Genomic DNA, 16,225 nt, shown 5'->3' with positions numbered 1-16,225 from the left:
TAGACAAGTGTGTTTTGGAAACTGTAGGGCTTTTTGTTTTTTTATATTATTTTTTTATATATATTTTTTACAAAGCTTGTCTTTTTGAAATTAAAAAAAAAAAAAAAAATTGGGGTTAATTTTGATATTTTTTTCTGCATTTGGATATATTTTGTGCATGTGGGGTCCACTGGCAAGATTTATTTGTTTTCCTTTTTAAAGAAAAGTATGATGTCTTCTTATTTCTTGTAATAATTAAATAAATTTTATTTCCTTTAAAATTAAATTACGTTCATATTTATAATTTATGAATTTAAAATTAACATAATTTACTAATCATTCCCTTATAACTCAAGCATGATTACAATTTTTTAATGTGTTAATGATGGGGCATTTTCTTAGGTGAACTTTTACATCTGGAAATTGTGTTAATAATTTTAATGTCTTTAAAAATATTTTTCCTTAAATTATTATTTCATTCTTATAAAATTTATATTTAATATTATAATTACCGACGTAATTAATGCATTATCCTCTTTAATTATTTAATAATTACTCGATTTTTATTGCTGCTAAAATACTAGTTTTTAAAAAAAAATGAAACTCAATTTCTTTATTTAGATTTTAAAATTAATAAATAGATAGTTAAGAATAAACAAATTATTGTTAATAATATAATTTATAAATAAATCGATGAATAAAATAATTAAAATTAAAATATACAACTAACCAATATAATTTTTAAGTACTTTTCTTTTTTACTCTCTTTTTTTATCTATTTGGTATAATTAAAAATAGAATTTTGAAAATAAAAAGTAAGAAATAATCATGATCTTTCAATTCATTTTGTTTTTAAATAAGGAATATGGTTGCAACAATTCAGTAGTTATTATCAATTTTCATATTTTATAATATGTAGGTTTCAATTCATCTTTCCTTTTCATAATCTATCAATTTGTAATTTACTTTCAATTTAATTTGTTATTCCACATCAGCGTAAATTAATATTGTAAAAAGCTCCAAGTGGTAGTTTCATTTGAATACAAATTTTTATTCACTAGTTCGTGTTCTAACATATTAGTTTCGTATTTATTATAATATTATTATCATAAATTTTATAATACTAATTTTATTTGATTTCTCTCTATAAAATACATAAAATATATTTAAATTTAAGTCAACCAACATGTTCATTTTAAAATAAAAAGTATAGATTTAGAAATATAAACGTATATGAGTTCGTAGTGGAAGAAATATGCACATTGTATGATTGACTTTCTAAATCGATACGTGACTCTATGAAACTTTCAAACTCTTTTTATCTGTTGATAGAATAACATAAAAAATAAACTTTAGGTGCGATTTTGAGACTATAAACGTCTTTTTATATTGTCAAATTTTGTTATTTATAATTTAGTCAATTATAAAATTATAAATGATATTTTTAGTGTACATACACTAAAAATAGTCATATTTTATCAAATACATTAAGATCTAATATCCGTAACCGATGACTTTTAAACGGTTTTAACAAAATCGATGGTCTTTTATCCACAATAAAACTTATATTAAACACACACAATCGATTAAAACCCAACATTCACTCTTCTAATATATTTATAGTATAAATATAATAGTATTTTTTATCAACTATTCATGTAGTGGATACTTCAATTTATTATTACGGAAGTTAATGGGTTTGTGCATATTCCGTATATTCTTATTATAATATTATATTATAAGTATGTTTATTGACAATTCATTTTATTATTAGTGTTTATATATTTTTTAATTAATAAAATATATAAAATTTTACTAATAAAATAATATTTATATAAATTATAATTTTTATATTAAATTTACAAATTTTAAATTTAATATATAAGTATCAACTAATGACATGCAATAGTCGATGATTATACGTTATTGCATAGTAAGATATGACAAATAAATAATATACTATAAAAAAAACATCACGTACGCCCTTCATCTTTATGAAAATGCACTTATAAGAAAATATTGATGTTTGTTAACAATAAAAGACTATTAGTAATGTTAAATGTTGATAGGTGATTAATAAGATTAACGAAATATCAAAAATTGAATCATATCAAAATTGAATAAATGTCATACTTTGCGTTGAAAATTGAACTATATAAGATCTAGTTTAATTTTTTTTTATCGTATTTTCGGATTAAATAGACAAGGATATATATATATTCTTATTTTTTATTTAAAAATTAATAAAAAATTAATTATAATTCATAAGTACAATAGACAATTAAAATAATTAATTAAATATGCAAATAAAAATAGTTTAAATAAAATTAAACAAAAAAATGATCAATTTTCAAATAAAATAACATATAATTTTAATTTTTTATTTATTTTTCATAAACAGTTTTATGAACTTTCTTTACCGATATAAAAGATAATTTATTTATTCCATTATTAAAAAAAATTAAAAAATAAAAATAAAAACTCCACTGTTAAATTTTTATATTCTAATTTTTTTATTTAACTAATTTACTCGATAACCTCTTAATATATTCTTAAAATTAATAACATATACATAAAATAATACAAATAATTAAAAATTGTGATACATTTTTTTTTTAATTTTGTTACAAAATAGTTACTTATTTTTTTTACAATTAACGCTTTATTCAAATACATATTTATTTATATTTATATAAAATTTTATTTAATTGAATTATTTTTTAATGGATAATATCAAACTTATTTAATTCGTACAATGATGCATTAAGTACAATTTTCATAGGATTCATCTATTACCAACTAAAGAAATAACTCATCTACTTGTAATTATATATTCATATTACTACTACTTTCATTGCATTTACATATCTATTATTATAATAAAAACTACAATATATCAGTAATCACACTCAGCCACATAATATTACTAACTATGTTTAAATAGATAATATATAAAAAATATATTATTTTTTAAATTTAAAGTATCAGATAAGAGATTCAGGACATCTCTTAATTTATAGTATAAAGAGATGTCCGAAGGTTGATCATTCGGGTGATCTACTTATGAGGATGGGTGCTGTCAAGATCAGTGACATCGGCTGTGACTTTAGTCGCATCAAGAGCTGAAACTTCAGGCTTCTTATTTGATAACACGACGAAGTAGTAGACAGTGGTGGCGACTACCAGCTCTCCAATTCCCACCCTCACTAGACAAATCGGCATCTTTTTGCGTTAGTGAAGCACTTCCGTCGATTAGTGCGCTGCTTGGTCGAGTCCTGCCATTTTCTCTCTCACTTTCTTATTGTTGAAGTTTTTCTTGATATGTTTATCACCTTTCCTTATTTCTCTCTTTATTTTCTTTTGTGTTTCAATGGAGTCGGTTGTCTTTTGATGTCACGTGAGAGGGAAAGGGAATTTGAGGGAAGTGTATGGTTGTCTGCCACGTGGTAGACGGGACATAAAGGTTCTATCAACTGATGACACGTGGTTATTAACTCCTCCTATTACTCCAATGTTTTGTTGGAAGGGGAGTGGAGTAATTATGAGATCATGCAAGACACCTTGTTTCCTTTTGACAAATATAATTTCCATGTTAAGAATGAATTATGGGATAAATATTTTATGATTAGTTTAGTAATTTTTAATTAATTATTAAATTATCATAGTCATTTTAATTTAAGTAATTTTGTAATATCTGAGCCTGAAAAATGGCTTGAAATATTTTTTATTATTAAAATTATTTTATTAAAAAGTTATTTAATTTAGTTTATTTTTATTTAATTGAAATTTTGAGAAAAAAAATGAATTAGGGATTAAATTAAAAATAATTTTGAAAAAAATGAGTGAAAATTTGAGTTCATGGGATATTTTTGAAAGAAAAATTAAAAATATGGGGTCAAAGTACAAAAAGAAAAGATTTGACTACGTAGAACCGTTCAGTTAGCAGTCTCGACGAACTGGAGCATGCTGCATGGCAAGGCATAATGACGTTAATGCCACGCGTGTGATCTGCGTGCCCTGCGATCAAACGGTCCAGGTTCAATTCTACGAGCATGGACGACCCAGATTCGTTTCTTCTTTAGGTGCGATCAGACGACCAAGATCAATCGTGATAAATGGTTCAGATTCGTTAATCCTTAAATGCGATTAGACGGACGAGATCGATTGTGATGGACAGCCCAGATCAATGCGAGATTGGTATAAATACTTCGCGTCACACAGGAACTCAAACCTTAGTCGCCATCCCTTGCTGGAGAAGAAGAACCAAATGTCGAAGAAGGAAGCCGACCGCTGCCGCACCAGAGTCATCGTCGGCCACCAAAAAAGATAAAAATTCCTCATACCCCTTTAGAATTTGATTCTAAGCACCCTTATGGCCAAATAGGAACAAAAGTGACAGCGAGTGAGCCAGAAACTGGGGCCAAAGCCCGATGGAGCCACCGCTACTAAAATTCCAAAATTCCTCCGATGAGCCCCTTCCCGCTTTCGTTTCACGCAATTTTTCAGTCATTGTATTCACCGTCTTTTTCTATGCAGGTTAGTTGAAGAAAGAATCTCAGCTGCTAAGGAGGTTGGCGGAGCCATCGCACCCGTAGGTTCCCCTAGCTGGTAAGTTCGGTTTTTGTAATTTTTTGGCCAATCGAAGTCCCCTAACATACTTTTCTGCAGGGATATGCACAAAACTAGCTAAAATCGACCAAAATCGGGCAAGTTAAGGTGAATTGCTGTTGTGGGCGGCAAAGCCGGCGCTGAAGCATGGCAGCGCCATCGTGCCGGAACTCCAATAATTGGCCCGAATGAGTTTTGGACATCGATTTTATATTTTTAGAATATTTTTAGGTATATGACGAGTGTTTTAAATTCTACAAAAAAAAATTCAGGAAATTTGGTATCCGTTAAGAGGCGTAGTAAATAATTTGATGTCTTAAAACATCGATCCGGGTAAAGATCTCTCACCTTATTCTCCGTTATGGTAAATTGAGGTTTAACGATATATAATTTTATATTTTTATGAAAAATTAGAAAACTCTAAAAAAAATAATTGCAAGTCACTAGTAGAGCTAGAACCGGTTAGTTCACAATTGTCTTGATTTTCTGTTTATTTCCTTCTACTATCTTACTTACTTGATTGATCCATCATATGATTAAAATTATTGTTTTTAATTATTTTTGCATCTATTGATTGTCTTATCATGATCTTTATTTGATTCATTGATTTGAAATAAAAATCCTAATTACTTTTCTTAATTGTTGAGGTATGAAATCGTACTGTTTATTTAAATATCGTTTAATTGATATGTGAATATACAATGACATATTAGTATACGTTTATTGGTTATTTGTTGATGAAAATCTGTACGTGAAAGACTTATTGGGTACCCGGAGAAAGGGCAGACGGACCTAATACATAGGGAACCTTATCGTGAATGTTACCTCATATCGAACGTGGTATCGAAGCGATGAAATATTTGGTGTCCAATATCGGACGGAGTATGAGAACGGCTGGTTAATTAAAAAATTAGATATCGGGTTCACAGGTAAAGGGAACATCCCTATGGACCCCCAGTATAATGCCCAAAATTTTTTTTTTTTCGCGGCATTATGATTACCCTGTCAGCATATGTGGCATAATATACATCATCTCATAAGCAATGTTGACCATCCATATAGAAAATGTTCAACGCAAATCATTCAAATTACTAAATTCATTGTATATCTATCAATATGGTAGCTTACAATTTTACAACTTCTCGTTTCAAGTGAGTTACTTGCTACTAATTATCTAAGTATTTTGTTTCCCTATCCATAATCCCTACTCTGTTGTCTCTACCAGCTAAGTTCGAAAGCATGTAGCTCTGGTCCAGCTTCCGGTACTACATAATCTGTAAATGATAGGTAATGAGCATACAGAAACTCAGTAAAGTAAACTCAAATCATATACAAGGTATGACAAACCAATTAAATGCCTACCCCCCTCCCCTTTAGATCTCCATTTCCATTGGTCACACCATATTTCCTACCCACACCCTTCTCCCCTTGTTCATCTACCTTTACTGTAACTACATCATCTCCTCAAAGAGAATCATCAACCCTCCCACTTATTACCATGTGTGGCCACTATGTTAGACCATCCCAATATTTCCCACATACCTGTCCACTCAACCTTGGCTCAACCACTCACCCACACATTCACTCCCAAGTAAACCCCCCCCCCCCCAGCCGTCACCAATATCGGCGGCCCCTATTTGTCACCACTCGACCCCCAACTGGCCATTCACTCATAACCTTATCCATTTCTTCCATCACCAATATTGGCGACTCAACTCATCCCCAATCTCATGAATCCGCAACTATAAACTGGTCACACACTCATATTGTTACCTTCCCGATAACCCCCAATCCGTCACCAATATTGATGACCCCACTCACCCCCAGCACCAACAACTAGCAATAACCAACATCGGCTTATTCAGCCACCAACAATATCACCAGTAGAGTTATATAATTTTCACAACAGTAGTTCAACAACACACATGCACGCATATTCAACAAATGCAAAGAACAGTTCATATAAATATACATATTCAAAAAGTACATAAACTAACTTATACTAACATCCATACACATGTTCATGCAACAACATTCACATATACACTCATTATCCCCATCCTGTAACTTATACATACTCATCTCCTCTCATTATATCACTCCCTCTTATCTCTCTCAATTACCCCTCCCGGCCATACACACATACACTTTCTCTCATTTATATATATATCTCTCTTATCCCCTCTAAATATCCCTCTCGGCTACTCCCTCACACTAGTATAACTCACTGTCATTCTCATTGTCATCTCTCTCTCTCAATTCCTTCCAGTATTCCCTCCTGGACTAATCCCTCACACTAGTATATCTCCCTCTCACACACACTGTCATCTCTCTCCTTCAACTCCTTCCGATGTTCATCTCGGACTACTCCTTCTGTAGTAACTGGAAAAAAAAAAGAAACGATGTCGTTTTGAGATGGACGAGCAGGAAGAGAGGAAAGAAAAGAAAAGAAAAGAGAAAAGAAGAAAAGAAAAAAAGGAGGAAAGGAAAGAAAAGAGATAAGAGAGATCGGGGGAAAGACAAGGTTCGAGAAAGAGAGAGAAGAGCCGGAGCGGAGAGGAACGAGAAGAGAGAGAGGAGGAGACAGAGGACGGTGACATAGCAAGCCAAGGGAAGGAGGAAAATGGAGACGGGAGGCGGAGAGGAGCGAGAAGAGAGAGAGAGGAAGAGACAGAGGACGATGACAGAGCAAGCCAAGAGAAAGAGGAAAATGGAGACGGGAGGTACAGTAAACTCTAAGTTTCATGTGTTGGTTGATATAGTTTGAAATTTTGACCGTAGGTGGAGGATTTTGTGTGAGTAAGAGTGGAGGTATGTGAAGGAGGCCGCAAAAGGAGAAAGAATAACGAATGTGGCGCGTGAGGGAGGTCCATGAGGGAGAGTATGAGCGGGGCATATGGAGGAGGCTAGGCCACGAGAGAAGAGAAAAGAAGGAGTGCAGTGTGGGAGTGAGGTTCGTGAGAAGAAGGAGATCGTGTGTGAGCGTGAATGGAGGATTATGGAGGAGGTCGGGGGAGGAGCGAAAGGAAGGTGTGCGGCGTGTGAGTGAGGTTTGTAAGAGGGATGAGATTTGTGTGAACACGAATGGAGGTTTATGGAGGGGACCGCGGGAGGAGAGAGAGGAAGGAACGTGGTATGTGAGTGAGGTCCGTGTGGGAGAGAGGATTCTGTGTGAGTATTAGGGGATGTATGAGGAGAAGTCCGCGGGAGGAGCGAGAGGGAGGAATAAGGTGTGTGAGTGAGGTCTGTGAGAGAGAGGTGATTTCAGGATTTGAGAGTGGAGTATCTAGAGTAGGCCGTAGAGGGAGAGAGAGAAAGGAATTTGGTGAGTGAGGTGGATTTGTGTAAGAGAGGAAGTAGTGTGTGGATATAGAAAATTTGGGAGGAGGAAAGAGAGGCCGTAGAGCGTAGGTTTGAAGTGTCGAACTAGAAGTGTGTGGGTGTAGCTTTGTAGGGCAAGGGATGAGTGGTGTAGCTGAGTGGTGTGAGGGTGGGGGTTGTATATAGGTTGGTATAGCTGCTGTAAATTGGGCAGTTGGTAAGGAAACGTTACTGGTGTGGGTGTGTTAAGTATTAGTGTGTGTCTTATGGGGAGACGCGTGTGGTTTAGGTATACAGGTTAAAGGTATAGAAGAGCTTCAAGATAAGGTGGTGGAGTAAGGACATGATGATATTATTTTTGGGTTGGTAGCATTGGGAGATGTCGATGTTGATTGTCACTACCTAGAATAAGTAAGTTGATCACCGATGGTGGTGATGGTCGGGAGACTCCGATGGGAAGGGGTTTGGTCGCTGATATTAGTGACGTGAAAGAACGGTATTTGGGTGTGTGCGTGGCCTATTAGAGGTCGAGGGATAGGCGGTTTATTGGGGGTCACCGATACTGGTGACGTGTGAGAAGGGAATCTGTGTGTGTGTGTGGCCTATTAGGGGTCGAGGGATAGGCGGTTTATTGGTGGTCGTCGATACTGGTGACGGGTGAGAATGGAATCTGTGTGTGTGTGTGGCCTATTAGGGGTTGAGGACTAGGCAGTTTATTGGTGGTCGTCGATACTGGTAACAGGTGAGAATAGAATATGTGTGTGTGTGTGGCCTATTAGGGTTCGAGAGATAGGCGATTTATTGGTGGATGCCGATACTGGTGGGGGTGAGAATGATATCTGTGTGTGTATGTGGCCTATTAGGGGTCGGGAGATAGGTGGTTTATTGGTGATCGCTGATACGGGTGACGGGAGAGAGTATTTGTACGGTTAGAGGACGTCGAGGGGCGGTCACAATTAACATGCATGTTTTTTTTTTTAATTACTAAGGGTAGGTATTAGGTTGAGTAGGTAGAGTACATATAAGACCCATGAGTTCCCTATTGTTGTATATGATGCTTGTAACTTAACTTTTACTGTACTGAGTTGTATATACTCACTCCTTATTATTTACAGATGAAGTAGGGATGGAGTCAGGATTGGAGTTGCTGATTTCCGAGCCTAACGGATAGAGGAACAAGGCAATAATGCTTTCATTATTTCGCATGATTGAGTATGTAATAACTAGTAGTAGGGTAGATAGTGTGTCTGCTGGGAGTCTGTGAGATTTTTTTTTCACTGTGATATTACATGTAGAGTTGCAGATTTACTGTGACTCTGAATAATAGATTGCTGTAAGGTTTCTATATTTGTGGTGGATTTAGAATGACGCGTTCATATGTGGCCGTGGAATTGTCGTAGCTTACGCCATTAAGAAAAAAAAAATGGGGCGTTACACCCTCTCACTGATATCTCTTTCTCACGATTTCCCCAATGGTTCCTCTCAAACACCCCTACATTCACAATCACCAGTGTTAGTCCACTCCCAGCCTTACCTCAGAGGTCTTTAAATCTCCTCTCTTCTTGGCGATAAAATATTCACCTATGCGTTTATTCTTTTACCTTTCCTAGCCCAAACTCTACGTTAATCAGACTTCCTCTCTTGGTGGTGACGATATATGTAGATACTAATATGGAGTTATACAGTTTTTGCTTCGCACTCCCGTTCGTAATTCCTGTACGGTTTCATCACACGTTCGTCTACCAGATTTCTCCCTCCCTATTCACTCTCCTCCCGACTCCTCCGAGTCATTCCTCTTTCTACGGCACCCTAGCCTCTCCGTTAATCCATTTCCTCTCAATTGGAGTTTAATTCATCAATGGGCATTTCCATATAAACATTTAACTATATTATACCATTTTCAATGTTTGAAGTTTAAGTTTACAATACCTCCTGTCTCTATCATCCTCCACAGCCATGGCTCACTCACTCACCTTAATCGTCTCCTCCTTCTCTGGCTTTCTCTCAATCCTCGACCGACTACCTCCTTCCCTCTCTTCTCGTTTCTTCCTTCTCCGACACCCTCTCTAATTTCTATTGAATGTCTCCTTTTTTCTTTCCCTTTTCTCTTTTTTTTTTCTTTTTCCTTTCTTTTTCTCCTTTTTTTTTTCTTTTCCCCCTCTTATTTATATTTATCCTACTAAACATCACAACCATCCATTCTTTTCCCAACCCTTTCATCTAATCCGTTTCTTCTCACCCCTCCCCCTCTTGCATACATATATATATCATTATTAATATTATTACTTATTATTTATTTATTATTATTATTATATATATTTAACTCAGTTATTACACCTAGGAGCATCAATAAGCAGATAAGAAAAGAAAACTATTGTTTCTTATTCTCTTATGCGTGAAAGTGAAAAGTGATATGAATATGAGTATTCATAGGTTATCTTTGAAAAATTCGTTATAGTAAGTATTAAACAAACGTCTTCAATTTTAAATATATTTAAATAAAGTAAGGGCTCTATTAGTTATTTTTTCTGATTTTTACTAATCTTCAGTTTTCTGTATCTGTGATTAGTATGGTATTCTTAATAGACTAGTGTAGTTCACTCTTTCATTAACTATTTAAGATCAAGAGAACTAAAATTCAGATCCCGATTAGTAAGAGAGTTGTGAGTAGTTCACTATCCGAACTTCCTTCAAGTGCTAGTGACAGTTGTCCTAAAATGCTTGGTTATTCATTTTTTGTTTTATTTTTTTAATTACCATTTATCTTTTAGAATGGTCATTCCCGTAACTCTATTGAGCATTCAAAATTATTGTGTAAAATATGTAACTTCTAACTCTATTAATCATTTCTGCATTTAATTTATGAATTTATTTCTATTTAAGTTCCGGATCTTTACAATTGGTATTAGAGTCACATTTCTCGAAATCATTCCTTCCACAAAGATTTAAAAACACCAAATATAAAATATCACTCAACCATTTCTTGTGAAATGCACGTACAAGAAAATGAGGAGATGAAGACACCCACTATACCAGCAATCCGGGATGGCTCACTTCGAGAGGATGTTGACCGATTCTTTGAGATACTGAAGAGACTCATCTCTGCCTAGCATGCTTGGAAGGAAAGGAGGGAGTTGTCTGACCCTCCCCCATTGCCGCAATTTGAGCCACCTTTGTAGCGGAAAGATCTGAGCCATCTGGGTATAACCCTTCTCCTCCACCGTACCATCTGACACCACCACAGTACAATTTGGTGCCTCCATTGCATCATCTGATACCGCCATAGTACAACCTGGTGCCTCCACCGTATCATCCCATACCACCACAGGGCCACCTGGTCCCTTCCCAGCACAATCCAGTTCTTCTTCTACGAGACCCAGTTCCACTCATGATGGACCCAAACTATATTGAAGGTACAAAAGACTAAACTCATCTACCTTTGGAGGTGCATCGTCTTTTGAAGAGGTCGAGTGTTGGTTAATTAAGACAAAGAAGGTTTTTGCGACTCTTGAGGTGATTCTCAAACAGAATGTTGTACTTGCTACCTATATGTTTGTGAGAGAGGCAGGCCACTAGTGGCAGCTCAAGTAGACCACTCTGCTTGTTTCAGTCACTTGGGAAGAATTCTTGATGACTTTCAATGCAGAGTACCTCACAGAGCACCTCCGACATTTGAAGGAGATAGAGTTTGCACACCTAATCCAGGGTGAGATGACTGTGTCGGAGTATGTCCGAAGGTTCATAGAGTTAGGCCGATATTTCCCTAAAAACATAATGGATGAAGGTAGGAAGGCAAGAAAGTTCGAGTGGGGCCTCTGTCCTGAGATCAGACAGCAGCTATACGTATTTGAGCTTAGTATCTACTCTGTCGTTCTGGTTAAGGTACAGATAGTAGAGACGAACCTTTGCATCTTTATCCAGAAATGGGGAATCTCATACCCTTGATTTCACACCGCAGACCATTAACCACTGCACTGATTCAGTAGAATAAGAGGTCTAGACTAATGACCCAAGCTCTGATAACAGAATGCGGTAGGACTTGCCAGTACTATGATAAGGATCATGGAGACCGACCCTACTATATTCTCAATAATACATGTCGTATATGTAGGAATACCCAATACTATGTGAAAGAGTGCCTGCGGAATCAGAACCAGGCCATACCTCCTATCGATGGCAGAGCTTACAACCTCACTCAGTAAGATGTTGAAGCCTACCTGGATGTGATACAGAGTACGTACTCTATTTACAATTATCTTGCACATATTTTGAGTGATACTGGTGCTTCACATTCGTTTGTCTTACACACTTTTATACAAAACTTAAATATATCACTAGAAAGAATTAATTCTGTATTATTTATGTCTACTTTTGGAAGTAAAACACTACTATGGGAGATTATATACAAAATTTGTATCATAAACATAGCATATAGGAAATTGAGTGTGGACTTTATAGAGATTGACACGGGAGACTTTGATGTAATCTTAAAAATGAACTGGTTAGCGGCGTACCACACCACTATAGATTATTTTCACAAGAAACTTGTATTCAACCCTCCTAACGAAGAACTATTTACAAGTTATGAAAATTTTAAATGTTATTTTCTTATAGCAATTTTCTTATTATATAGTGCTTTAACTCAGTTGTCTTCCTACATTAGACAAACCTAAGAAAGAAGTTTGTATTTAAGAGATCCCGATAATTCAAGACTTTCCGGATGTGTTTTCTTATGAACTATCCAGATTGTCAGTGAATAGAAAAGTTGAGTTCACCATAGATCTTCAGTCTGACACCCAACCTATCTCTGTTGCCCCTTACCGCATAAGCTGTGTTAAGATGGAAGAACTGAGGAAATAGATTAATAAGTTGCAGGATAGTAGGTTCATCTGATATAGTGTGTCTTCTTAGGGTGTTGGAGTCACATTTGCAAGAAAAGGGGATGAGACGTTAAGATTATCTATTGACTACAGGAAATTGAACAGGGTCATGATCAAGAACAAGTACTCTCTTTCCAGAATTTGGGTTCGGATGGTATTTTTGAAAGAAAAATTAGAAACTGAGGATCAAAACGCAATTAAAAAAAAATTGTACTACGTAAGACCGTCCAGTCAACAGTCCCAACGAACCGGAGCGCGTCACGTGGCAAGTCATGCTGACTCGGTACCACGCGGGAGGCCACGCTGGCAATCCACATGCCTGCGATTGGACGGCCTGGATGCATTCTCGCTCGCGTAGACGGTCTGGATCCATTCCCTCCTCAGGCGCGATCGGACAGTCGCGATTAAACGCGATGAACAATCCAAATTTGTTCCATCTCTAAACGCGATTATACGCTCGAAATCAAATCATGATGAATAGTCCATATTCATTTTCTTTTTAAATGCGATTGTCCCGGTCGAGATCAAACGCGATGAACGGCCTAAATTTAAGGGAGACGAGTATAAATATCTTACATCACACCGAACCCAAATCCTAACCATCAGCCCCTCGCTGGAGAAGAAGAACCAATCACCAGAGAAGGGAGCCAACCGCCGCCGCGCCGGAGCTACCTCTGACCGCCAAAAAAAGTAAAAATTCTCCTATTCACTCATAATTTGATTTTGAACACCCCTATGGCCAAATCAAAGCAAAAAGAACGGTGGATGAGTCAAAAACTGCAGGTAAAGTCTAGCGGCACCGTTGTAGAAAAAACTAAAAATCGCATCTGATGAGCCCTTTTCGTTTCCCGTTTCATGTGGTTTTTCCACCATTGTGTTCATCATTCTATTTTCTACAGGTTGACCGAAGAAAAAGCCTAGCCGCAAAGTTGAGCCGGCGGAGTCATTGGACCAAAAATTCTGCCACCGGTAAGTTTTTGGTTTTTGATTTTTTTGGGCCAAATGAGATCCCCTAACGTATTTTCTCGCAAGGATGGGTATAAAATTGGCCGAAATCAGCTAAAATTGGCTAAAAACGGCCAGTCTGGGGTAAACCGCTATTGCGGACGACGGTGCCACCGTACTGGAATTCTGAAATTAGTAAAAAAAAGTTTTAACAACAATTTTGAATTTTTTGGGGTATTTTTAGGTACATGAAGCGTGTTTTTACCTTCGCAGAAAAATTCAGGAAACTCGAAGACCGCCAGTAGGCGAAGTAGAAAATTCAATATTTCGGACACCGATTCGATTAAAAATATCTCACCTTATTCTCTGTTATGGAATTGAAATTTAATTATCAATAATACGGTATTTTACGTAATTTAGAAAATTTCGAGAATTAATTACAGGTTACTAATGGAGACAGAACTGGTTATTTATTATTATTTGTTCTTTTTAACTGATTGTTTGATTTTACAATTTTAAATGCATGATAATATAGTGGAATTGTTAAAATGATTCAGTTGTATTTCCTTAATGCATGTATTGTTTGTCTTGCGTTGATTTACGGTTAAATTATGAAACTGAAAATTAAATGTAAACGAAAAATTGATTGGTTAAGTGAATGAATAAATGATAGTCTTACCGGATATCCTGAGAGATGGTGGACAGACCGGGTACATAGAAAACCCTACTGTGAACGTTCACTTCATACCGGACGGGATATCGAGAATTGTTATTTTTGACACTCATACCGGACGGGGTATGGAGACGGTCCGTTTCACCCTCATATTTGATTTGGTATCGAAGATTGGTATTTTGACGCTCATACTGAACAGGGTATGGGACGACCCGTTTCACCCTCATACCGGATAGGGTATTGAATGATAGTATTTTGACGCTCATACCAAACGGGGTATGGAGATGATCGGTTAGTTGACAAGGTTGGATGTTGGTTTACGCTTAGTGGGACATCCCTATTGACCCCCATGGATATCAATAGGCAAATAAAAAAAGAAAAATTATTATTGTTTCTTACTTGAATATGAGATTATGATGTTGTTGAGCTATTATCTCTATAAGTCGGTTTTAAAAATCTCACAAACGTTAAATATGTAATAAATAATTTTACTTATGATAAATGAATTTACTTAAATTAAGAGCTCCATTTGTTATTTTTATGATTTTTACCAACCTTCATTACTGTATCGGTGAGTAGTGTGATATTCTTACTACACTAGTGTAACTCACCCTTTCATTAACCATTTCAGATCAAGAAAACCAAGATTCAGATCCTAACAAACTCCCTTCAAAAGTTAGTGAATGTCGTCATAGGATATCTTATTGTTTATTTTTCATTTATTTCTTAATTTTTCGCTTGTTCTTTTAGAATGGTTATTTCTGTATCCTTATTGAGTATTCTAAATTATTGTGTAAGAAATGTAAACTCTAATTCTATTATTTTACTTTCGTATTCAATTTATGATTTTATATCCTTTTAAGTTTCTGGGTCGTTACAGATTTTCTTATTTAACTAATTTACTCGATAATCTCTTAATATATTTTTAAAATTAACAACATATATATAAAATAATTAAAAATTATGATACATTTTTTTTTAATTTTGTTACAAAATAATTACTTATTTCTTTACAATTAACACCTTATTTAAATACATATTTACTTATATTTAAATAAAATTTTATTTAATTGAATTATTTTTAAATGCATAATATCAAACTTATTTAATTTGTACCATGATGCCTTAAATATAATTTTCAGTAGGATTCAACTATTACCAACTAAAAAAATAATTCATCTACTTATAATTATATATTCATACTACTACTTTCATTACATTTACATGTCTATTATTATAATGAAAACTACAATATATCGGCAATCACACTCAACCACATAATATTAATAACTATGTTTAAATAGATAATATATAAAATAAATATTTTATTTTTAAATTTAAAGTATCATATAAGAGATTCAGGATATCTCTTAATTTATAGTATAAAGAGATGTCCGAAGGTTGATCATTCGGGTGATCTACTTACGAGGATGGGTGCTGTTAGAACCAGCAACACCGGCTGTGACTTTAGCCGCATCAAGAGCCGAGGCTTCAGGCTTCTTCTTCGATAACAAGACGAAGTAGCCGATGGTGGCGGCGATTACCAACCCTCCAATTCTCGCCCTCACCGGACAAATCGGTATCTTTCTGCGCTGGTGAAGCACTTTCGTCAATTGGTGCGCTGCTTGGTCGGGTCCTACCATTTTCTCTCTCACTTTCTTCTTGTTGAGGTTTTTCTTGATCTGTCTGTCACCTTTTCTTATTTTTCTCTTTATTTTCTTGTGTGTTTCAATGGAGTTGGTTGTCTTTTGATGTCATGTGAGGGAGAAAAAGGAATTGGAGGAAAGTGTATGGTTGTCCACCACGTGTCAGATGGGAC

Source organism: Carica papaya, chromosome 3 (assembly GCF_054855325.1).
Source record: "Carica papaya isolate Zhongbai chromosome 3, ASM5485532v1, whole genome shotgun sequence".
NCBI lineage: Eukaryota > Viridiplantae > Streptophyta > Magnoliopsida > Brassicales > Caricaceae > Carica > Carica papaya.
The sequence above is the reverse complement of the archived record's forward strand: the minus strand, read 5'-3'. Positions refer to the sequence as shown.